This window comes from Protopterus annectens, chromosome 8.part1 (genome assembly GCF_019279795.1).
Source record: "Protopterus annectens isolate FY-2018-M chromosome 8.part1, PAN1.0, whole genome shotgun sequence".
Lineage (NCBI taxonomy): Eukaryota > Metazoa > Chordata > Ceratodontiformes > Protopteridae > Protopterus > Protopterus annectens.
Genome location: NC_056742.1, coordinates 111,121,798 through 111,145,841, shown reverse-complemented (window position 1 = coordinate 111,145,841; position 24,044 = coordinate 111,121,798). Strand labels below are relative to the sequence as shown.

The 24,044-nt window shown below is 41.7% G+C and overlaps 1 protein-coding gene across 2 annotated transcripts in view; it reads right to left on the bottom strand.

Moving 5' to 3' along the window:
* The window catches only part of DEF8 (differentially expressed in FDCP 8 homolog), a 1,140,218-nt gene that overhangs the window by 1,011,779 nt on the left and 104,395 nt on the right, over positions 1 to 24,044 (bottom strand). Inside the window, exon 1 of one of the 2 annotated variants that reach the window (XM_044081731.1) lies at positions 21,683 to 21,960. The exons of the other annotated variant lie outside the window; for it this stretch is intronic. The gene's annotated coding sequence lies outside the window, so the exon portion shown is untranslated. Of the gene's footprint in view, positions 1 to 21,682; positions 21,961 to 24,044 lie in introns of those variants that run through there. 2 annotated transcript variants of the gene reach the window in all.

Genomic DNA, 24,044 nt, shown 5'->3' with positions numbered 1-24,044 from the left:
GGGGGAGACAGTGGGGACCCTTCCCCCTCATCACAATCAGTGTCTTCGGTGATAGATTCCTCCGGTGAATCAAGGTGCTTCCTCTTGCACCATTTCTTCCGGGGTGGCTCCCCAGTGGGATCTTCTGAGGAGGACTCTGGAGAAGGAGGGTTCTTGTGATTCCCATGCTCAGGGTCCTGAAATAGAGGGTTGAGAGAGGAGCAAGAGAACTGGAAGCCATCGGAGCCATGGACATAGACGGCGCCAGCGAGAAAATAGGTGCCAGGCTAAATACCATGGTACAGACGGTCCAAGCACTGCTTTGGGAGAGCATCGGTTCCACCAGAGCTGATGCAGCAAGGGTGGATGGTGCCAACAAGGAAAACATTGCTGTCGAAACAGAGACAGTATGCACTGGAGGTATCTTGGCCTTGGCAGGTATTCGAGTTTTGGAGCTGAAGAAGCTGTCAGCACCGTGGCTGGGGATGGTGCTGAAGCAGGTACAGTCATCGGAGCCTATGTCAGATCCAAGGATGGCACCGAAGTCAGTGGTGCCGAGATCGGAGCCAAAATAGGGGTGAATATCATGGATGGCACCGAGGGAGAAGACACAAAGCCTGGTGCAGAAGAGGTCTGCGCCGAGGAAGCACAGAGCCAACTCGGTTCCGTAACTGACGGAAATGCAGGAACCGAGTGACTCCGTTTGTCCTTATGTTTTTTGGTCTTTGGAGGGGGGAGACCTCCGACCCAGATAGAGCCTCCGAAAAGGGTACCTTGAGTAAACCATTTTTCCTTATTTATTTATTTATTTATTTTGGTCTTTGGAGGAGGTGAGACTTCCGACCCAGATATAGCTTCCGGTGTCTTGAGTAATCCTTTTAAGATAAAGTTTATTATTATGTTCTGCTAGTGTACAATTACTAAAACTAGCACAAAAGTCACAGTCAGCTCTAATATGATCCACGCCCAAAGAGTAGACACAATGAACATGTGAGTTAGGCATCTTACGTCCACACTTGTCACACTGTTTAAATCGCAACTTAGCTTTGTCTCACATAATAAGGCAACAAGGCTATCCTATAGAAAAAAATAAAGGAGAAAATACCAGTGATGTTAATTTAAAAAATACCACTAGTAGAAAGGGAAGGCCTGTCAAAGACAGGAGAGAGGGACAGTACCAATAAAGGTAAAAAATTAAACTACCAAGGAAAAGGGTAGGAAATAGGTTTAGGTTATAGGTGACAGTAAGAAAAGGGTAACTTGACAAAAAACTAAATAGAGAAACTTTCTTAAAATTAACAATTTTATACTTAGCTTTGAGAGAGATGGCTAGCACGTCTGACTAGGAACATGGCAAACGAGATCTGGAGTAACTAGGAGAGGGGCATTATAGGTAGGTCTTAGTTGAGAGTTTTTGGCTTGCGCGAGCTGGGAAACGGCAGTATCGGTTCCGAGGACGGAAACGATGTCCTAACTGTAATGAATGAACAAACATTTACATCAGATGCTACATTTTAGTGATGACTGCATTCATATTTTATATATATTTTACATATTTTTATACAATTGAATATTATAGTTACAAATTTTTGTTTTCCGTTTAAATTGGGGACCCAAGTAAATTGCAATCTCTCCTTTGACAATCACATTGCCAAAGTGGTTAGAAAGACAATCTATATACCCACCTTATCATGAAGGGGTTCACATCTAGATCAAGAGAGGTCATTGTGTCCCTGTACTCATCACTCATCAGGCCCATAATTGAATACAATGCCCCATTTGGGATGTACCTTACCCGACACCTGCTACAACTGGAATGACCCCAAAAGTACCTCACCAAGAGGATCAAGGGACTCAAACATATGCCCTATGCAGTTAGGCAAAACTCCAGCTCTACTCAGTTGCTTACCGCCTACTCAGAGGCGATCTGTGCCTGACATATAAAGGCATGTTCAACCCAGAATTAATGGACATGCTCCACCTCAAGAAATCCAAATCCATCAGAACTACACGCTCCAGTGACTTAAACCTCAGCACAGAAATAAATAGAACATGCTGGAGGGACAAATTCATATCCCAGAGGCTCCCCTCACTCTGGAACAAAATCCCAATCCATGTCAGACAGAGCCCCTCAATGACCCTCTTCAAGAAGAATCTTGACGTTTGGATGGGAGATCGTAAATTTACCCCTGGGATCTCTTCTGTGTCACTGCTAGACAGAGGCACGGTAAACTAACCTTAAATGAGCTATCTTCTGTGACCTACTATACACAGGCACAGTCAACTAATCTAAGAAGGGTGGCGAAAGCCAAACACACTCTGGCTAGGCTTGTAAATGCCCTAGGGCAGATAGCCTAGTATCAACCTATGAACCTATGAATTCAGGATGTTTTCATGACATGTATGTGAATCAGCATTTTGAATTACTCTTTGTAGTTTAAATATACTTTTTTGAATGTAGTTTGTGAAGGTCTGAAGAAGCAGTGTATATCAACTCGAAAGCATTTACTTATTATAATTAAATTGTGATTTTATACCTGCTCTGCCGTGTTTGCCGTCTCTTGGTGGATTTTTTGTTTCTGGATTAGTTTGCACTGCAGTGACAGCTTAATCCTCAGAGCATTTGTTTTGGTTCTGCACAACATACCAAAACAGTCATTCCCATAATAATTCTCATTTTCTCTGAATGCATAGCAATTTCCTTTTCATCTCTCATTCTCCAATTCCAGCTTCTAAATGATAGAAAAAGTGTATTTCCTATTTCCCATCCACTCATCAAGATTTTTCTTGAAGTGCTAATGAAGAACTTTGCTTGACATAGATGGGTAGCCTGTTCCAGAGTATGGGAAGTCTCTGGGACAGGAATCTATCCCTCCAGCATGTCCTGTTTATTGTGGTGACAAGGTTTAGGTCCCTAGAGCATGTAGCTCTGAGGGATTGGGATTTCTTTAGGTGTAGCATGTCCAAAAGCTCTGGGTTTGACATAGCTTTATATGTTAGGCAGAGATCACCTCGGAGTTGGCGATACGCTACGGAGTAAAGCTGGAGTTTTTTGAGGCGGTCAGTATAGGGCATTGAGGCCAGTAATCCTCTGTGAGGTACTTCTGTGGCCTTTCCAGCTGCTGCAGATGTCTTGTGAGGTACATTCCAAAAGGGGCGTTGTACTCTATAATGGGTCTAATGAGTGTCGAATAGAGGGGAACAATGACCTCTTTTTTCCTGGATGAGAACCCTTTTATGATGAGGTGTGCCACATAGAAGGACTTCCTGATTACTGTGGTGATGTGACTATCAAAGGAGAGACTACTGTCCACCTGGGTCCCAAGGTCTCATCACACATTCAGTGTTAAGTAGATTGCTGCGTATGTGGTAGTTCATGGGTACAGAGTTTTTACCAAAGGGGCTGACACTGCACTGTTTGGCACTGAGCTTGAAGCCATGGCTCTGACACCAGGCATCTGTCTCAGCGAGGCCCTTCTGTAGGATGTCCACATCATTTGGGGACTTGACTATGGCTCCTAGTTTGCAGTCATCTGTGAACTTCGTTAGCCAGAGGCCTTCTGCGTTTGGTATCTACTTCTCTGAAGTACAGGCTAACAGGAGAGGTCCCAGGACGGAACCCTGTGGTACTCCACTTGTCACTGCTTTGAGGTCAGATTTGGTGTCTGCAACTTTTACAGTGTGGGTTCTGTCAGTGAGCCAGTTGGCAACCCATCTTGTGACGTAGGGATTTATACCTAGTTTAGTGAGTTTAGCTATAATTCCAGAATGGGGGATGGTGTCGAAAGTCTTGGCAAGGTCGAGATAGGCTGTGTGAACCACCTTACCCTCATCTACGGCTTTGTTGACTGCCTCAAAGAAGTCGATCAGGTTCGGGAGGCATGATCTGCCTTTCACAAACCCGAACTGGGTGGGATCCAGAGTTTGGAGGTTACCAATGTCTTTGTTTAGGAGTTCCAAGATGATACGTTCAATGGCCTTGCAGACCAAACTCATCAGGCTAACAGGTCGATAGTTCCCGGGATCAGTGGTGCCCCCCCCCCCCCTTTGTGGAGTGGGATAACTGTTGCTGTGCACCATTCAGTGGGCACAAAGCCTGATGTGAGGCTATTGCTGAACATGGTACAATGGAACAGTGGACCTTGTTTTCATAAAATCTTACCAAGATGATGCTGATACATGAGACTTAATTGTATGCAATATATACCATGGAGAAATGTAGGTTAAAAACTAAAGACAGCTGGGTACACAAGTCCCATTATAAAAAGAGTGCCCAATCTTTGTGTGCGAACTGACGCCAGGACAGGAAAAATGGCAGTGCAGAATCCTCAAGACATGGTAACATTTCTACAATGGGATTAGGCCAGACTGAGGTGGAGGATGGCCCCCTTGTTGTAGAAGAAAGCAGTAGTCCACAAAAAAAAAAAAGAAGGAATTTACAGCCAAAAAAAAAGAGCCATAAAGAAGACGATTTTCAGAAAGATTAAGAAAGAAGTTAGAGAAAAGAAAAATACCCGCACAAGGAAAGCTGTCAAAAGTCTCACATGTAGATTTGCATTCATGAATACAACAGATCCATGAAAAACATTACATGGAAAAAGATACTTTGGGCTGCCTGGAAAAAGAAGCAACAGGGGATGTGCGAAAATATAAAGAACAAAAACAGAGAGATTTTTGAAAGGTATAAAAACGAAACCTGCACATGGGAAAGAAAAAGAAAGAAAGAAAGAAAAAGAGAGAGTGAGATCTGATATGGTGCAATATTTATACAAAGGAGAAAGCCAAATTAACCAATACAAAAAAAGCAGCTCCAAAGATATTTGAAGAGAAAATACAGGCACCGGCACCCAGATATGGAAAATTTTACAACACAAAAAATAATAACACAAAGGGGAAATGCAGAACAGAGACTTTATAAAAGTTAAACAATTAGAAACTGAAGTTATGGAATACCTGCGAACTGAAGGAAGGATTTAGTGTAGAAAGTCCAACCCATGTAGTGTCATAGAATGATGAAACTATGATTCCCCAAATTAAGAAGAAAGGGCTGGAGCAGCGGACATCTGAAAAAGAAGAAACAAGGACATGAGAAAGAAAAATATGTGATTTGGTGCAGTGTTTACGCAAAGAAGAAAGCAAAACTAATTAATACAAAAAGCACCACTAGAGATATTTGAGGAGAAATACTGGCAAAGACACCTGGACTTGGTGGTGGTGCTGTGGTAGCATTGTCACCTCTCAGCAAGACGTTGTGCCATTCGATTCTCAGCTAGAGCGTCTTCTGTGTGGAGCCATGCGTAAATGGGCGTACCTTCGTTGAAGGTTGTGCATCAGGGCTGGCAAGCTCGGCACGTAAAAAATCTACTGCCAATCATTAGCAGACCGGAGTTCCGCTGTGGCGACCCCTAACCGGGAAAAGCCGAAAGACACAAACAAACTGGCAAAGGCACCTGGATATGGAAAAATTAACAATACAAAAATAAACAAACAAAGGGGGAAAGTAGAAAAGAGAATTAGTAATGGAGAAGTTAAAGAAATATAAACTGAAGTTATGGATTACCTGTAAAGTGAAGGATTTGGTGTAGAAAATCCAACGTGGGCAGTGTCACAGCATAATGGAACAACCAGTCCCCAAACTACAGGGAAACAGGTATAACAGGAAGAATATGATGACTTTTCACATGATGTTGCTCACTAGGAAACTAGTGCAAAAAGTTCATTTGGTGTTGCACAGCAAGTGAAAGACCGGGAAACAGTGTCAACTCTGATGTAGGCCTGATGTAGGCAATATTGTGGAGTGATGGGCCAATGAGCTCCCATTTGAAGAAACAGCAGATAATGCAGGATGCAGCTGAAGAGGATATGTCACTGGAAGACTTTCTGGAATTTTCTGTAGAATGCCCACAGGACACAAACAGCAAATAATGTGCTCTCAGTTTAGAAAAAATTATTTAAGGGAAGAGTTGCTTGATTTAACAGAGATGGATAGACATATTAAGACTGAAGAAAGAAAGACATTAGAGAAAGTAAATGAGACCCAAAATGTTGAAGTAACAGATGAGCACAGTAATCAAGACTGTTAACAGAAATGTATGTGATATAACAGAACAAGAGAGGTGCTGGTGTATTTTTGTGATTTTTGGCATTTAATGAAACCTTTGCATTCTATAAAGCTCTGCAGAAATAAAGATAGGAAACAGGCTACCTATATGCTTTCAGTTAAGTAGAGGCACTAGACAAGTGGGACCTCTTTCCTCTTTGCTATTTGTTATCTACCTTGAACCCTTGGCAAGTAGTTTGAAGTTACAAGTTGCATGCACTGACTAACACATTGGTATTGTTAGTAGACAACTGGGCTCTTTATCTGACAGAAACTGAAAGGGATTTAGAAGTAATTGTAAACTCTTGTTGAAATGGCAAAGCTGTTTGTTAAAACACAAATTCACAACCTATAGCCACAAAGATTATACACTTAATGATAGACTTTGTTGTCTTTAACACTTAGAAGCATTTCAAGTAAAGTCTAAGATCTAAAGTTATATTAGTCTAGATAACTCACAAGAATTCAGACAATCCAGGGATATGTTCTGACAAATGTATTACATACATCTCAGGGCTTATCTCTCCCTCTGATGAGTTTCTTTGTTTTTCCCTAATAAAGAGTGAAAAAGCACTACAAAACTGTTACTGGCTGAACAAAAACCTGGGTGCATGGAACATTTTAATTTTGCCAATAGAAGCAGAAGGGCTGGTAGTCCCTGACTTTGATACACATTGCAAAACAATTAGGCTTAAAATGTTATTGTTGACCTTGGACCCAAATCAACAATGTAGATGATAATCCATCCTAATATAACAATTGGGAGAGATCAATAAATTTATTAAAGGACAAAATATTGGGCAAGAAAAAGGCCAGAGGAATGCTGTTGGCAAAACTAATTATTTATTCAATATTTGATGACAGGAAATGTCCGATTGAGCATAAGTCTTTTTCAATGGACACCTGGGGAGAAAAGCTCTAATACAAAAAAATATATAATACACAAATAATTAAACAAACAGAGACTTAACAAGCTTAAAAATAAAAATAATAAATAATAATAAAGTTGATAAACTCACTATAACAGACCATCATACTAACATGGCTGAATGACAGGTCTCTACCGTAGCTAGGTCTCCACCGTAGCTGTTACCGAATGTGTGTTACAAGCAATAGAAGTCTAAAGGTCTGTAGAAGATTATTGTAAAATGGTCAGATAATGATAGTAGGGGAAAATTTCACAAGAAACAATACATGGATGGAGTGTAGTCTATGGTATAAACAAAGAACTATACAATAAATTAATAGATGAACTGAAGCACTAAAACTGTGATGAATAAGCATTTGGCTGGGACTTGTGGTGTGGCTTTTTTTTTTTTTATTTTCAAGTTTACACAGTACACTGTTTTGTGGTTTATTTTAGACCCTCAAACTATACACAGTCCAAATAGAAGAAAGGACACTTTTTTTTTTTTTTTTTTTTTTTTTTATTTTGATGGGAAGAATATCCAGGCAGAAAGGCTGTCATAAGTAAATAGTATAAAATATTAAAAAGAAAAGGTGGCAAAGGGACAGATAAGTCCAGAATTATTTAAAAGGAAGCATGAAATACTACAATTACATATGCAGATTAGGAAAGAATTATCCTAGCCCCCACAATTTACTGTAAACATGAAAAATTTAGATTAATGGTTGAAGCATAAAACATTTGATTACTTCCATCAAGGCTCCCTTAAATGTACCAAAGTGTTACAACCATTTCTTGGATATGTCATATTGATTTAACAAGGGATTTTACAAATATCTCTGGCAACGCTGTAAATTAGGATACTTTATGGGGGAATACAGAACCCATACAAAGTTATTTGCTCTGAAAACGTGGTAATCACAGCATTTCTGAAAGATTAGTTTAGATAAAAGAAAAATAAATATACTGAAAGGGGCAAGGGATTTGCTGGATTTATTGTTCTAGCTGAGAAGAATAGAAATTACCAGTAAGTGGAAAAGAAGGAACCACTGACATAAGATAATGTCAACCAAGTTATGAAGGAGATAAAAGAACTATATCTTGACATTTAATGCTGAAAGCTCAAAAAAATATGCCTTTCAAATTACAAGTGAATGGGAAATCTGGATCTTCAAGCCATGGAGTGCAAGGACAAGTGCCCCCCCCCCCCAACTGCTTCCAAAGTGTGGCAGTTAGGCAAACATTCGGACTGTGGATAGGGCCTATTGGAGAAGGAACCGTGAGAGCCATCGATATGCAGGCCAACTCAGCCACTGTGGTGATGGCCACCATTAGAGTCCTTTTCCCCGCCTTGGGGGGGGGGTCTCTCTCGGAGTGTCGGGTACAAACCCCTAAGATTTCTAGAACCAAAGTTTCTTCTCCCCCTTTTGGTTTCAGGGACAGATAATTGGATCTCTACGGCAGACATGCTTTTACCATGTTGTTCACTGCTAGATAGTGTTTCTTGAACTTTTGGACTGAAGAGGGTCAATCAGTCACAGGGGAGCACTGTGAAAGTATATCTTAAAAAGTGTTCCTCAAAATCACATGCACATCATGCATGTCTCCTCATAGTTATGCTAGTACCCAAAGATCTACAGGTGCCTTTTGTGGTATTGGAGATAAGCAGCATTGAGACATAAGACAATGACTGAAGAGAAGCCAAGTGTGAGTCAATGGATTTTCTTCGCAGACAGGGACTATGAAAAAGATATGAAAAGCTCTGTGGTCAACTCTCTCTGGATGCACACAACTAGTGCTAGACAATTCAGTGCCCTGAGAGCAAAGGTTGCCGATACACAGACTCTCTTCCCAAATCTGTCCAATGCCTGTGACCCCTGTTTGGGGGTGGACAGTGGAAATTGCTTCAGCAAGTTACTTTTTGGTGGCCACTACTACCATGGAATCAATGGCCGGACCCTTGCTCCAATAAGGATGGTCTTTTTGTGAAAACAGGAATTTGCTGGGTTTGCAAGGAATGGGTTTGGCTACACCTGGCTCCTTCCAAGCCCATTTAAAGATTAAATCTACCATCTCATCCATGGAAAGATCACTCAAGAAGTAGATGGGCCAGTCTCAAAAGCCTTGAGAAATATTGACTCTTCTTGGGACAGAATTTCAGATGACCACCTCCCTGTCTAAGTAGTTCTAATATTTCACTGAACGAGACATCGTCAAGTGGTGATCTGGGGGACCCTTCCTTCTTATCAAAGGAAGCATTTTTGGTTAAGTGCTTCTGATGAGCCTTCCCAGAGGCATGCTCCAGTGAGGACTCAGAAACAGACTGGACATCTTCAATGTGGATGGACTCAAGACTTTTCGACAGTAGCTGTCCCAATGGGATAAAGAGACAGCTGGATCTGAACCAGGAGAAATACTATGGGGTAGGAATGGATCACAGGGTGGGGAAGTCTGCTCCCTAAAACAAGAGAGCATTCTCGTGAATGCTTCAAAAGCAGAACCCCAGACAGGACCAGAGACCCGTCCAATAGGAACCATGGCTATCAAATAGGACTGGTCTCAAAGTCTCACTCAGATCAGCTCCAAAGCAGACATTGGTGCCAAACTGTCTAGCGCCAAGCCCCAAGGGAAAGGGATTGCTCCAAGAATCAGGAATTCAGCCTACTCCCCCAGGTCAGATGCCAATGCTTTGGCCCAGAAATCGGGAATTATCCATGCCACTTGTTGCCAACTGGATCAGAGACAACACTGCAGTCAAAGAAGATCATGTCTTTGGATCAGAATCTGACATAACTTGGGGAATGTTTGCATCCAAAAGCCCAGACTCAGTAGGATAGATCGGGGAAGGAGCAATAACCTGATGAGGGGTAAGAACTCATTCAAACCACAAGAAGACTCGGATAAATGGAGGATATCAGGCTAGGTGACAGTGATTTCAGAGAAAACAGTGGCTCTGGTAATGGAGGTGTAGTGGATCTGACAAAAATAGGCACTAATATGACGATAGGATCCCAAAGTCTGTGAAATCTCTGGTGCTGGAGCAAAGGAAGGAAAGCAATCCAGGGATTGCTTTCTCAGTTCCTTACATGCCTCTTTTTCTTCTTCCTTAAATTTTCTTGTGACACTTTTCAACCCTTGAACCAGATTTCTTAGCCAAAGGTGAAATAGTAAAAGAAAAAGAGGAATGAGCAAGGGAAACTTATCCCGCAGAGGAAGGGAGGAGCTTCTTAATCACAGATTTGTTCCCCTCTCCACTCCACTAGAGCTCTATGTACAAAAGCCACACAGATGACAATGCTCATCCAAGTTACCAGCTCTCAAGCAGTGTACACATTTATAATGTGTGCCTGAATTCTGTATCTTGTAGCTTCAAGCCACACATTTTTTTTAAAACCTGAAGGTTTGTCTGACATGGAGAGAAAAAAAAAAATAGTCCAAAAATTAAACTATTTAATGAGAACAAAACAGCAATCGTATACACAGGAAAAAAAGCATCTATACTAAAGATATACACTACCTCATACAAAAAAGTATTAACTATACCACAGAACTACAGCCGCAACTATCATTATCAAAAGGGCACCAAAGTCAAAGTAAGAAGAAAAGAACAACTTTCCTTATTTATACCTACATCTATGTATGTGTGTGTATATATATATATATATATATATATATATATATATATATATATATATATATATATAGGTTCATAGGTTCATACTAGGCTATCTGCCCAAGGGCATTTATAAGCCTAGCCCATAGTTATGTGGCTTTCGCCACCCCTTTAGTTTGAATAAAAACTATGCCTATCATTTTGCTGTGCCTCTGTCAAGCAGTGACACTGAAGTAATCCCTGGGGTATATCTGCAATCTCCCATCCATTGGTCAAGATTCCTCTTGAACAAGGCCAGAGAGGTGCTCTGCCTCACATGTACCGGGATTTTGTTCCACAGCATAGGGAGTCTCTGGGTGATGAATCTGTCCCTCCAGCACGCTTCTATTTATAACCGTGTCAAGGTTTAAGTCTCCGCCCTTGTGGTTCTGAGGGAGCTAGATTTTTGAGGTGAAGCATATTCATCAAATCTGGGTTTGACATGGCCTTATATGTCAGGCACAGGTCACCTCTGAGCAAGCGGTATGAGACTGAATAGAGCTGGAGTTCTTTCAGTCGGGCAGCATAAGACATATTGTTGAGACCCTTTATCCTTTTGGTGAGGAACTTTTGGGGCCTTTCAAGCTGCAGCAGGTGTCTGGTCAGATACATTCCGAAGGGGGCATCGTACTCAATCATAGGTCTAATGAGTGATGAGTACAGGGGGACGATGACCTCCCTTGATCTAGATGTGAATCCCTTCATGATCAAGTGGGTGATATAGAAGGTTTTCCTAACTACTTTAGCAACATGAGTGTCAAACGAAAGGCTACTGTCAACCTGGGTCCCCAGATCTCTGATGACTTTTTCTGTGCTCAGTGGATTGCCACCTATATGGTAGCTAGGGGTAACCTTGTTTTTCCCGAAGGGTATGACTATGCATTTTTTGGCGTTTAACTTCAGGCCATGGCTCTGGCACCAGTTATGCGTTTCTGTGAGGCCTTTCTGGAGGATATCTGTGTCAGATGTGTTTTCGACTATGGCGCCCAGTTTGCAGTCATCTGCAAACTTTGTCAGCCATAACCCTCCTGTGTTTGCTTGTACTTCAGAAAAGTAGATGCCGAACAAGAGTGGACCCAGGACTGAGCCCTGTGGGACACCACTTGTGACAGGCTTTGAGTCTGACATGGCTCCAGCAACTCTGACCCTGTGGGTTCTGTCACTTAGCCAGTTTGCAACCCATCTTGTGATGTATGGGTTTACATTCAAGCTGATGAGTTTTTCGATGATACCTGAGTGGGGTATTGTGTCAAGGCCTTTGCCAGGTCGAGGTAGGCTGTATGGACTGCCTTTCCTCATCAATGGCCTTGGTGACTGTCTCGAAAAAGTCAACCAAGTTTAAGAGGCAGGATCTGCCTTTGACAAAGCCAAACTGGGTTGGATCCAAAGTCTGCAAGTTCCCTATGTCTTTATTTATGAGTTCCATTATGATCCTCTCCATGGCTTTGCAGATAAGGCTTGTCAAGCTAATGGGCGGTAATTTCCAGGGTCTGTGGAGGCACCGCCCTTATGAAGTGGGACCACAGTCACCGTCGCCACTCCTTGGCACGTATCCTGAGGTGAGGCTAAGATTAAACAGCTGTCCTAACTGTGGGTTTAATTCCTCGTTGAGTTCATGAAGCACACAGCCGGGGACACCATCCGGTCCCATGGATGCTGTGTTTTTTGCCTTAGTGAGGGCAGTTCTCACCTGGGCGTTGGAGATGTTTGGGGGGCTACAATCCTCTGGAATAGATATATATATATATATATATATATATATATATATATATATATATATATATATATCTATATATCTATATATATATATATATATATATATATATATATATATATATAGGTCTACTTTTCTATACCGAAATCCCATTAAACTAAAGACCAGAAACCCGAATATGCACATCCCAGAAATCTACAAATGAAAACCATTTTCAGAATATTTTACTTAAACTTCCTCAAAAGTCACTCTTTGCAGAACTAAAAGAAACAACTACTGGTATATCTTTCACTTTAGCAGGGTGGGCTACACCCCCCTGCACCCCCGCAAATTAAATATACCATCTCCGAGATCACACTACCTTGAGAAAAATGGCAAACTCTGAACATACATACCGTTCAAGTATTACCACCTCTACATCCTTTAAACACTTTCTAACTCCATAAATTTCACAGCGACTACACGTTACTGGAATGCAATATCTGGCATACCTGTTTCTACGTCCTTACTGAAAATCCTTAAAGAGACAGCACACAAATTAACCACTTACTGCTTAACATTTATTTACACTTCAGTATTATAGGAGTCAATCTTCTAAACTTTCTGTAATCTGCTTACTAGGTTTGTGGTCTCGGTTTTCTGGTCTTCAATATTCTGAAATTTCAGGAAACAGTTTACCCATAGATACACACACACACACACATATATATATATATATATATATATATATATATATGGATCCATGTTACATCGACGAAAACCCACATCCCCGACGACCGGATCGCTGACACCACACGTCACCGACAAAGGTAAGTCTATGTAGTACGACACGGAACCTATTCCCGAGTCTGTAATACACCTAAAACATAAACAAATATCTGTATAGCAGGGGGGACAAGCCCCCCTGCACCCCCCCTACTTAAATATACCAACTCAGAGATCGCACCACATTGTGGGAATGGGAATACATCCCATTCCGAACTACTCACCATTGTCGGGGATGTGCGGTGTCTGTATATATATATATATATATATATATATATATATATATATACATACATACATATACATACACACACACATATATATATATATATATATATATATATATATATATATATATATATATATATGCATGCATGTGTGTATATATAAAATATATATATAATATAGATCATATATTATACATGTGTATGTATGCGTGTGTCTATATGTCTGTATATACACACATATACATAGACCACAACTCATAAGAGGTGCATATGCCTACTATAGGATTCAAAGTGCAACACCAACAACAAAAAGAAGTACCCAGCACTCATATAAATATCTCTAAAGTCCGTTTTAGTGCATCACAATGCAGAGTCCATTTCCATTATGAAGAAGTCTCAAAATGCTGACTGTTATCATGAAAAAATGTAGCCAGACAGTTTCTTTTAAACTTCCCAATAAATTTAAACAGTCTTCAGAGTACTTACTGTTTCAAACAGTTAATTCTCAAGAGCGCTGGTAGGGTCTGCCGGAGAAAGAATCTCTAGTGCCCTGGTTACGCAGACCCCCCTCAACCCTGAAAGGGGTGTCTTCCATATGAGTTTCCCCCTCTGCCCCGGGGGGATTGTTCACCACGAGTGTCACAAAAAGATCCTTGGGATTTCTTGAAACACATTTGTTTCTCCCTTCTGGTTCCTGGAGTACGACCGCTGGGGGTTGGAAAAGCATATGCCCACAGCAGACAAGGTCTTTCCGAATTTCTCACTACGTCCAAGTGTGTTTCATACTTTGGGTCCAAAAAGTGCAGATTCATTGAAAGGTGCATTGACGAAGGAAGATTCAAAGGGGTCTGCAAAGTCACACAACTGCATCCAAGTATTACGTCTCATGAAAATGCCTGAAGCGGCAGCTCGAGCCACCCCCTCGGTGGTGTGAGATATCAAACGAATCCAGGAGTTTGAAATGGATTCAAGGGTAGCTAGCTGCGAGGCGACAGTATCATGCACCTCATCAGGCAGTACCCCCACCAAAGAGGAAGACTTTTTGGAAATTAGGTCTCTTGGGAGGCGAGTAAAGTGTGCCAGATAGTTCAGTGACTTAATGGCGAAGGTCGCTGAAGTACAGGTCTGCTTTCCTAGTCTATCCATGGTCTGGGACTCCCTGTTTGGAGGATGGACAGTGGAACTATCTTCTGCCAGTTCCCTCTTGGTGGCCACCACCATGACCAAAGAATCAACTGTCAATTGCTTGGACCAGTGGGGCTGGTCTTCAGGTGTAGATAAAATTTTGTCTGGCCTCCAGGGGACAGGTTCTACTTTGGCTGGGGCCTTCCAGGCACGCTGCACAATGAGCTTAACAAGGTCATCTGCCGGTGGGGTCACCCAGGAAGTAGATGGCTGGGCACAGAAGGTCTGCAAGAACACTGATTCCTCAGAAGAAGGGTAAGAGGACTTCCAGTCTCCGCACTACTTGAGGATTTCAAGAATGTTTCCGAATGAGACATTGTCTTGGGGGAGAATGTGGGGAGCCTTCCCCCTCATTACAATCAGTGTCTTCTGTGATATATTCCTCCAGGGAATCAAGGTGCTTCCTCTTGCACCGTTTCTTCCTGGGTGGTTTCTGAGGAGGACTCCGGAGAAGGGACCAAGTTACGGATGGTCCAAGCACTGCTCAGAGAGAGCATCAGCTCCACCGGAGCCAATGCAACAAAGGTGGTCAGTGCCAACAGGGGAAAAACTGCTGTCGGAGCTGAGACAGTATGCACCAGAGTGGACATCGGTACCTAGAGCTCCAGGATTTGGGTAGAGGTTGGAGGAGGATAAACACGGGAAGATGTAGTACAAGATTCCGAGCTAAGAGGGATGGAAGGTCTAGCTGGAATGGGCAATCCCCTAGCTGCCAGTAGCTGGTCCACAACCCACACTAATCTAACTCAGAAAAACTCCTAGTGGATCTAAAGGAGGGTGGTGAAGGACAATCAGGTCTTTCTAGAAAGGGGCTAAACCTCTGCCCCAAAAAAGGGTCATAAGTTGGAGAGTATCTTGTCCTTGGCAGATATTCGAATTTTGGAGCCGATGGAACTGAAGAAACTGATGGAACTGAAGAAACTGTCGGCACCGTGGCCGGGGATGGTGCCAAAGCAGGTGCAGTCATCTGAGCCAATGTCGGAGCCAAGGACTGCACCGAAGTCAGTGGTGCCGAGGTTGTAACCGAGATAGGAGCGAATATCATGGACGGCACAGAGGGAGAAGATACAGAGCCTGGTGCCAAAGAGGTCTGCACCGAGGGCGCTGGCAAAGCATGGAGCCGACTCAGTTCTGTAACTGACGGAGATGCAGGAACTGTGCGACTCCGTCTTTCCTTATTTTTTTTTGGTTTTTGGAGGGGGTGAGACCTCCGACCCAGATAGAGCCTCCGAAAAAGGTGCCTGGATTAAAGCTTTTAAAATAAGCTTATTTTTACATTCTGCTAGGGTACGATTACTAAAATTAGCACAAATGTCAAAGTCAGCTTTAATATGATCCACACCCAAACAGTAGACACAATGAGCATGTGTATCCAAGTTAGGCATCTTACGCCCACACTTGTCACACTGTTTAAACCCCAACTTAGCTTTGTCTGACAAAGTAAGGCAACAAGGTTATCCTATAGGAAAAACAAAATAAGGGAGAGAAAAAGATGAGAGAATACCAATGACGGTATTTAAAAAACACAACAAGTGGTAAGTTAGGGCCTATCAAAGGCAGGAGAGAGGGACAGTACCAATAATGGCAGAAATTAAATTACCAAGGTAAAGGGTAGGAAATAGAATTAGGTTATAGGCGACAGTGAGAAAAGGCTAAATTGACTAAAAAATAAACAAATTTGAAGAAAAACTATCTTAAAAATGACAATTTTCTACTTAGCTTTGAGAGAGATGGCTAGCACGTCTGACTAGGAACGCGGCAAACAAGATCTGGAGTAACTAGGAGAGGGGCATTATGGGTAGGTCTTAGCTGAGAGTTTTTGGCTGGTGTGAGCTTGGAAACGGCCGTATCGGTTCCGAGGACAGAACCAAGGTCCTAATAGTAATTAATGAACAAAGATTTACAACATCAGATGCCGGCATTTCGTTTTGCTACTGTACAGTGCAGTTCAGAAAGCTGACCTTTTTTTCCCTGCGGTTCATACGTTTTATAGATCCTACTATACTTGTTATGCTTCAAAGAAATAACCATTAGTCATGGATAAAATAATCTTCTCTTTAATAATGATGATGCTATGTATCCACCAGTGGGTTAAGTACAGGGTTTAAGGTTACTACTATGCAAGTTGTACACATTTTCCTTTAATTTCGTTTTTAAAATTTATTTCCTTATATCAGGGTGTGCACCTTGCATCATTATTTAAGGGAAGACTAATCCAAACAACTGTTATTTCTGCTGGCTGAATATTCATGCTTACGAAGAAGACAACAGCAGGAGTATGGGCAGGCCTTGCTAATGCACATCCGGGGAGTTACTACAGTAAATCATTGCCAAAACTACTAGTAAATGGTACCACCTTCACTGAGTACAGTGACATAAAGAATCTGCTGGACGACAAATTCTGCTCAAAGCACTCCCCCCTGCCATCCCTTGTGAAATCCCTACCAGCAGGACCCCACTATCAGCAGTGAGTAAGTCATAGTGGTGCTCACTATGGCTAAAAACACAGTCTCAATGGAGGCCGACAATATCCCTGATTGCCTCCTAAATAGCTCAAAGTATGACCTATCAGGACCACATAAGTCACTTTTCAACTACATCCTCAAAACAGCCTATGGGGCAAGCAAATGGAGGACAGCAACAGTTACCCCCCCCCCCCCTTCACAAGGGTGGACCATCAACCGACCCCAGAAACTAAAAACCCATTAGTCTGACTAGTTTAATATGAAAAGCTATGAAACAAATGATCATGGAAATAATCAACAAATACATTGACAACCTACAGACACTGGACCCATCTCAGTTTGGTTTTGTTAAAGAATGTTACTCCTACTTAACCTGGTGCACTTTGAGAAGGTAACCAAGGCAATGGATGAAGGGAAAACAGCGCATACCACCTACCTAGACCTGGCTAAGGCATTCAACAGTGTCCCACTCAGGTACAGTGGACAAACTCACTTATCTAGGCATAAATCCCTGCACAACTCGATGGATTGCCAGCTAGCTTACAGATAGAACCCAAGAAGTTAGGACTGGTGAGACCACCTCCACCAACAGGCAGGTCACCGGTGGAGTACCACAGAACTCTGTTCTGAGCCCAATCTTGTTTAGCATTGACTTCTTGGAGATCAAGGCTAATGTCAAGGGCTTCTGGCTCACTATGTCTGCATAAGACTGCAAATTGGGAGAAATAATAAATTACACCCATTACACTAACATCTTGCAAGAGGATCTAACACAGATAAATGACTGCTGCCTAAACCACTGATTAAAACTCAGTTCAAATAAATGCATTACAGTACATTTTGGGAAAACGTCTACCCAAGCAAATCACTCCATTGATAAAATCCTAACTGCACTAACTAGTGGCGAAATGTGACCTTAGTTTCAGACCACTACAGCCACATTTCGATGCACAGCTGGCATGACAGTTAATTTTTTTAACAAAGTCATCATTCTCTTTCGGCTTTTCCCGTTAGGGGTCGCCACAGCGGATCATCTCTTTCCATTTCTTCCTATCCTCTGCATCTTGCTCTGTCACACCAACCGCCTGCATGTCCTCTCTCACCACGTCCATAAACCTTATCTTAGGCCTTCCTCTATTCCTCTTACCTGGCAGCTCCATCCTTAGCATCTTTTTCCCAATATACCCATCATCCCTCCTCAGCACATGTCCAAACCAACGCAATCTCGTCTCTCTTGCTTTGTCTCCAAACTGTCCAACATGAGCTGACCCTCTAATATACCGATTCCTAATCCTATCCATCCTAGTCACACCGATTGCAAATCTTAACATCTTTAACTCTGCCACATCCAGCTCTGACTCCTGCCTTTTGTCAATGCCACTGTCTCCAACCCATATAACATAGCTGGTCTCACTACACTCTTGTAGACCTTCCCTTTCACTCTTACGGATACCCGTCTGTCACAAATCACTCCTGACACTCTTCTCCACCCATTCCACCCTGCCTGTACTCTCTTCTTCACCTCTCTTCCACATTCACCATTACTCTGAACTGTTGATCCCAAGTACTTAAACTCGTCCACCTTTACCAACTCTACTCCCTGCATCCTCATCATTCCTCTACCCTCCCTCTCATTTACACACATATATTCTGTCTTAGCCCTGCTGACCCTCATTCCTCTGCTCTCTAGAGCATATCTCCACCTCTCCAGAGTCTCCTCAACCTGATTCCTACTCTCACTACAGATCACAATGTCATCTGCAAACATCATAGTCCACGGGCCTCCTGTCTGATCTCATCTGTCAACCTGTCCATCACCACTGCAAATAAGAAAGGACTCAGAGCTGATCCTTGATGTAATCCCACCTCCACCTTAAACGGATCTGTCACTCCCACTGCAGTCCTCACCACTGTCACACTACCCTCGTACATATCCTGTACCACTCTTACGTACTTCTCTGCCACTCCCGACTTCCTCATACAATACCACAACTCTTCTCTAGGCACCCTGTCATATGCTTTCTCCAAGTCTACAAAGACACAATGCAACTCCTTCTGACCTTCTCTGTATTTCTCCATCAACAGTCTCAGAGCAAACATTGCATCTGTAGTGCTCTTTCCTGGCATGAAACCATACTGCTGATCACTAATCATCACCTCCCTTCTTAACCTTGCTTCCACTACTCTTTCCCATAACTTCAAGCTGTGACTAATCAGTTTTATCCCTCTGTAGTTACTGCAGCTCTGCACATCACCCTTATTCTTAAAGATAGGTACCAAAACACTTTTTCTCCACTCCTCAGGCATCCTCTGACTTTCCAAAATTTCATTAAACAATCTAGTTAGAAATTCCACTGCCATTTCTCCTAAGCACCTCCATGCTTCCATTGGTATGTCATCTGGGCCAACAGCCTTTCCATTCTTCATCCTCTTCATAGCTGCCCTTACTTCCTCCTTGCTAATCTGTTTCACTTCCTGATTCACTATCCCCACATCATCCAACCTTCTCTCTCTCTCATTCTCTTCATTCATCAGCCTCTCAAAATACTCTTTCCATCTACTCAACACACTCTCCTCTCTTGTGAGTACCTTTCCCTCACTATCCTTTATCACCCTTACATGCTGCACATCTTTCCCAGCTCTGTCCCTCTGTCTAGCTAATCGGTACAGGTCCTTTTCTCCCTCTTTAGTGTCCAATCTCTCGTACAACTCTCCATATGCCCTATCCTTAGCTTGCCACCTCTCTCTTTGCCATGCCTCATCTCCTTATACTCATGTCTACTTTCTTCATCTCTTTGACAATCCCACTTCTTCTTCGCCAGCCTCTTCCTCTGTATACTCTCCTGTACTTCCGCATTCCACCACCAGGTCTCCTTGTCCTCCTTCCTCTGTCCAGATGTCACACCAAGCACCTTTCTAGCAGTCACCCTTACTAGTTCTGCTGTAGTTACCCAGCTATTCGGTAACTCTCCACTGCCTCCCAGTGCCTGTCTTAACTCTTCCCTAAACTCCACTTCACAATCACCCTTTTTAACTTCCACCATTTAATCCTTGGCACAGCTTTCACATTCCTCCTCCTCTTCTTGATCACCAACGTCATTCTACATACCACCAATCTATGCTGCTTAACTACACTTTCCCCTGCCACCACTTTACAGTCTCCAATCTCCTTAAGACTGGCCCTCCTACATAGTATATAATCAACTTGTGAGCATCTTCCTCCACTCTTGTACGTCACCCTATGCTCCACCCTCTTCTTAAAATACGTATTCACCACAGCCATGTCCATCCTTTTCGCAAAATCCACAATCATCTGACCTTCTGCATTCCTCTCCTTAACACCATACCTACCCATCACTTCCTCATCTCCTCTGTTCACTTCACCAACATGCCCATTAAAGTCCGCTCCAATCACTAGTCTCTCACCCTTGTGTACACTCACCACAACTTCATCCAACTCACTCCAAAATTTCTCTTTCTCTTCCATCGCACACCCAACTTGAGGAGCATATGCACTAACAACATTCATCATTACACCATCAATTTCGAGCTTCATAAACATCACTTTCGGTCAGACACTCTCTTCACGTCTAAAACACTCTTGGCATATTGTTCCTTTAGTATAACCCCTACCCCATTTCTCCTGCCATCCACACCATGATAAAACAATTTGAACCCGTTTCCTAAACACCTGGCCTTACTTCCCTTCCATCTGGTCTCTTGCACACACAATATATCAACCTTCCTTCTCTCCATCATATCAGCTAGCTCTCTTCCTATACCAGTCATACTGCCAACATTCAAAGTTCCTACCCTCACTGCTACACTCCTAACCTTCCTCCTATCTTCCTGCCTTCGGGCACGCCTTCGCCCTCCTCTTCTCCTTCGGCCAACAGTAGCCCAATTTCCGCCAGCACCCTGTTGGCTAACAGTACTGGTGGCGGTCGTTGTTAACCCGGGCCTCGACCGATCCGGTATGCAATTATGAAAAGTTCTCCGCATCAGTAATTTTTGGCAGAAGTTTTACGCCGGATGCCCTTCCTGACGCAACCCTCCCCATTTATCCGGGCTTGGGACCGGCACAAAGAAATGCACTGGCTTGTGCATCCCCAGTGGCTGGGTTTAATTTTTTTAACAAAGTAAATAAGGAAATTCATCTATAACAAAAAATATTTAAATCTCCCTTTTCTCTCACGTTCACATACACAGTATTTATATTAATACAACAACATTTTTTGAAAGTAGCTAAGACAACATTTTTTGCTTGTAAACAGTCGTGCACACGTTCTGTTGACACCTAGGATGCACCGGTACTGTTCAGTTTAAAACCAAGATGCTTTTTTTTTTTTTTTTTTTTTTTTTGCTTTTAATATTGTGACAACGTGGAAGAAGCTATCCTTAAAAAAAGAAAACGGAAAGCCCCCACACTACAATCCCCAAATACTATAAACAGAAGGGATCACTCTATCATGACATCACTTTCTTACTGCAGTACTCGGATTAGTAACACCTCACCGGAGACTGGCACGCCCGTTGCCACACCTGACGCTATGTAACCCAAAACGGCAGGACATAAACACAAGCAGAGGTGCAGCTTATCAGCTGCTCTAGACACCAATGACTCAGCACCATGCAGCATCCTTTAGGTAAAAGTTATGAAAACGGTTGCTGTGCGGAATTCCACTCACCTCTTTCTGTTCACCATACTGGTGTCCTTCCAGGTCCCCCTCCTTTTCTTGGGATAGAAACCAGACCCTAAATCCAATCGCCACCGAACATTCTTCTTTGGTGCTGCAGCCAAATCCAGAAGCTATAGCTTCGACATTTTGTCTTTCTTTTTAGACCGCTACGTGAAATACAAATCAACATCCCACAGTTGTTTAATACCAAAGTGCCACCGGTTCTAATCTATTATGTAATACGTTGCCCTGTTACATTGTCACTCATTGCTAAGGAAGTGTCACCAAGGAGGCTTAATCATGAAAGAGTTTACCGTGTATTGCGGTATAATTCACAACTCGTTTCTCTGCTGCCCTCTACAGCATGAATTTTGTTTTACTCTGAATTGCTGTACGCGTGGAGTCTGGGGTATAATGCCCACCAAATGACTGGAAAAGGCACTCTTCATAGTTGCTGGTTTGACTTTTCTGTGGTTTCGAGACAGTGTTAAATTACCTGCCAATTGTAATGTGCTGGAGTCTATCCTTGAACATAATTCTCAACCTCAACAATCAGAGATATATCTCTCAGCCCTCATTAATTTTGACTAAAATTTTACCTCAGTCCCTCCTAATCCCTGCTAAAACTGGTGACTTTTGTAGAGAAGAAGGTGAATTTCACTTAATAAACAATGACAATGATTAGTTATTGACCCATTTTACTTCAGGAATATAAAATGAATTCATAGTCTCTTATTCTGTTAATGCCTAAAGTTAATAGTACTAATATTTTAAAAGTGTCTACGATTGTCATTGATTATTTCTGGATTTGTCCCTGACTGGTTGAGAGCTGTGAGACAGACAATGATACATTTAATCTGTGATAAATACGCCATTTTAGGGGACACTTTTCTAAAAAAAACTGACAATGATAATTTATTTATTTGTTTGTTTATTTGTTGACTGAGAAAGTCCAACTAGGCACTGCAGAGCCCATTTTCAGCATAGGCACAGGGAGAAAAGCTCCACCGTAGTACATTTATACTAATAAGTGAATCTCAGTTCTCAAAAAAAAAAAAAAAAAAACAGTTACACTTCTCATGAAACAACAATCATAATTACAAGGCAGGTATCTACAGTAAAGTATTTACATCAACAGTTATAAATCTATAAAGTTGTTCCAGCTGTAAAAATCTTGCAGAAGTAAATATACTGTTACTGCAGAACAGAAAACGTTATTATAAAGAAGTTTAGTGTTATTACATTTCAGTAAAGAATTGACAGGTTAATATAATATGACATGACATGCATTTTCAGAAATAAATAAAACTATAAAGACTGCCATTATTAACTGTGTTTAGTCCACTTCTTTTTCTTAAAAAAAAGGGTTGTAAAGAACAAAATAGTGTGTAAAAATGGGTGTGCCTTTTTGAAAACCAGGGACAGTTGAAATGTATGAGACTTCATCATAATCCCATGTTTTTACTTTTTTAATTAAAACATGGATTTTCTTAGAATACTCCACACACATCATTCTGACTATGCATTGTAGATCCATGTTTGTTTTTTAAGCATTACAGACAGTTATGTCTATTTTCCACATTGTTCAGATCATAAATAAATAGAATGAAAAACAAAAATCTTGACCTTTTCATGTAGTCCCCCAACTGAGTGTCAAAATGTATTTATTTATTTAACATCTGTTTCCTGGGAAGGTCTGAGTGGGCCAAAAAGTGTCACTTTTTAGTGGAGGTTCTGGGAGAAAAAAATCCACAATCGAAATCTATCAAAAATCAATTGCAGATATTTTAAATCACAAAGTATCATGTAACACTACAAATATAGGAGTGAAAAAACATTGTAATGAGAAAAATGTAGAACATATGTTTTATAGTACAGTGCAATGAAAAACAATAACAATAAAATATGTGATTAAAAAGTCATTAAGTCATATTGTTACATAGATTAGTATGTGATAAATGAGACCTAAGGCAATTCTAATAGGACATTTAAAAGGGATATGAGAGATTGCATGATTAGAGACAGAGTGAAAAAACTGAGTGATGTCTTAGTATGAGACAGGGTGTTTATATTAGGGTTATAGAAGGAAGAAAGGATGGAGAGAAAAGCATTGCAGTGCCCGCCCCACTGTAGATTTGATCTAGGACACTCCCCCAGTCCCATCTCTTTACCGCATTCTACCTAATAAACCCTTTCTGCACTTGCTTTTAGTCCTTTTTAATTTAATTACATTTTTTCAAACTGTGTGTGGACTAATATTGCTACATACTCAAGTGTGCCAGCTTGCACTGCATGTGAATTGTTTTTACTACTGTTTTTGCTACTTTTCTGAAAAAAAAAATTGTAAGCCTGTTTCCTACCTTTCCTGTAA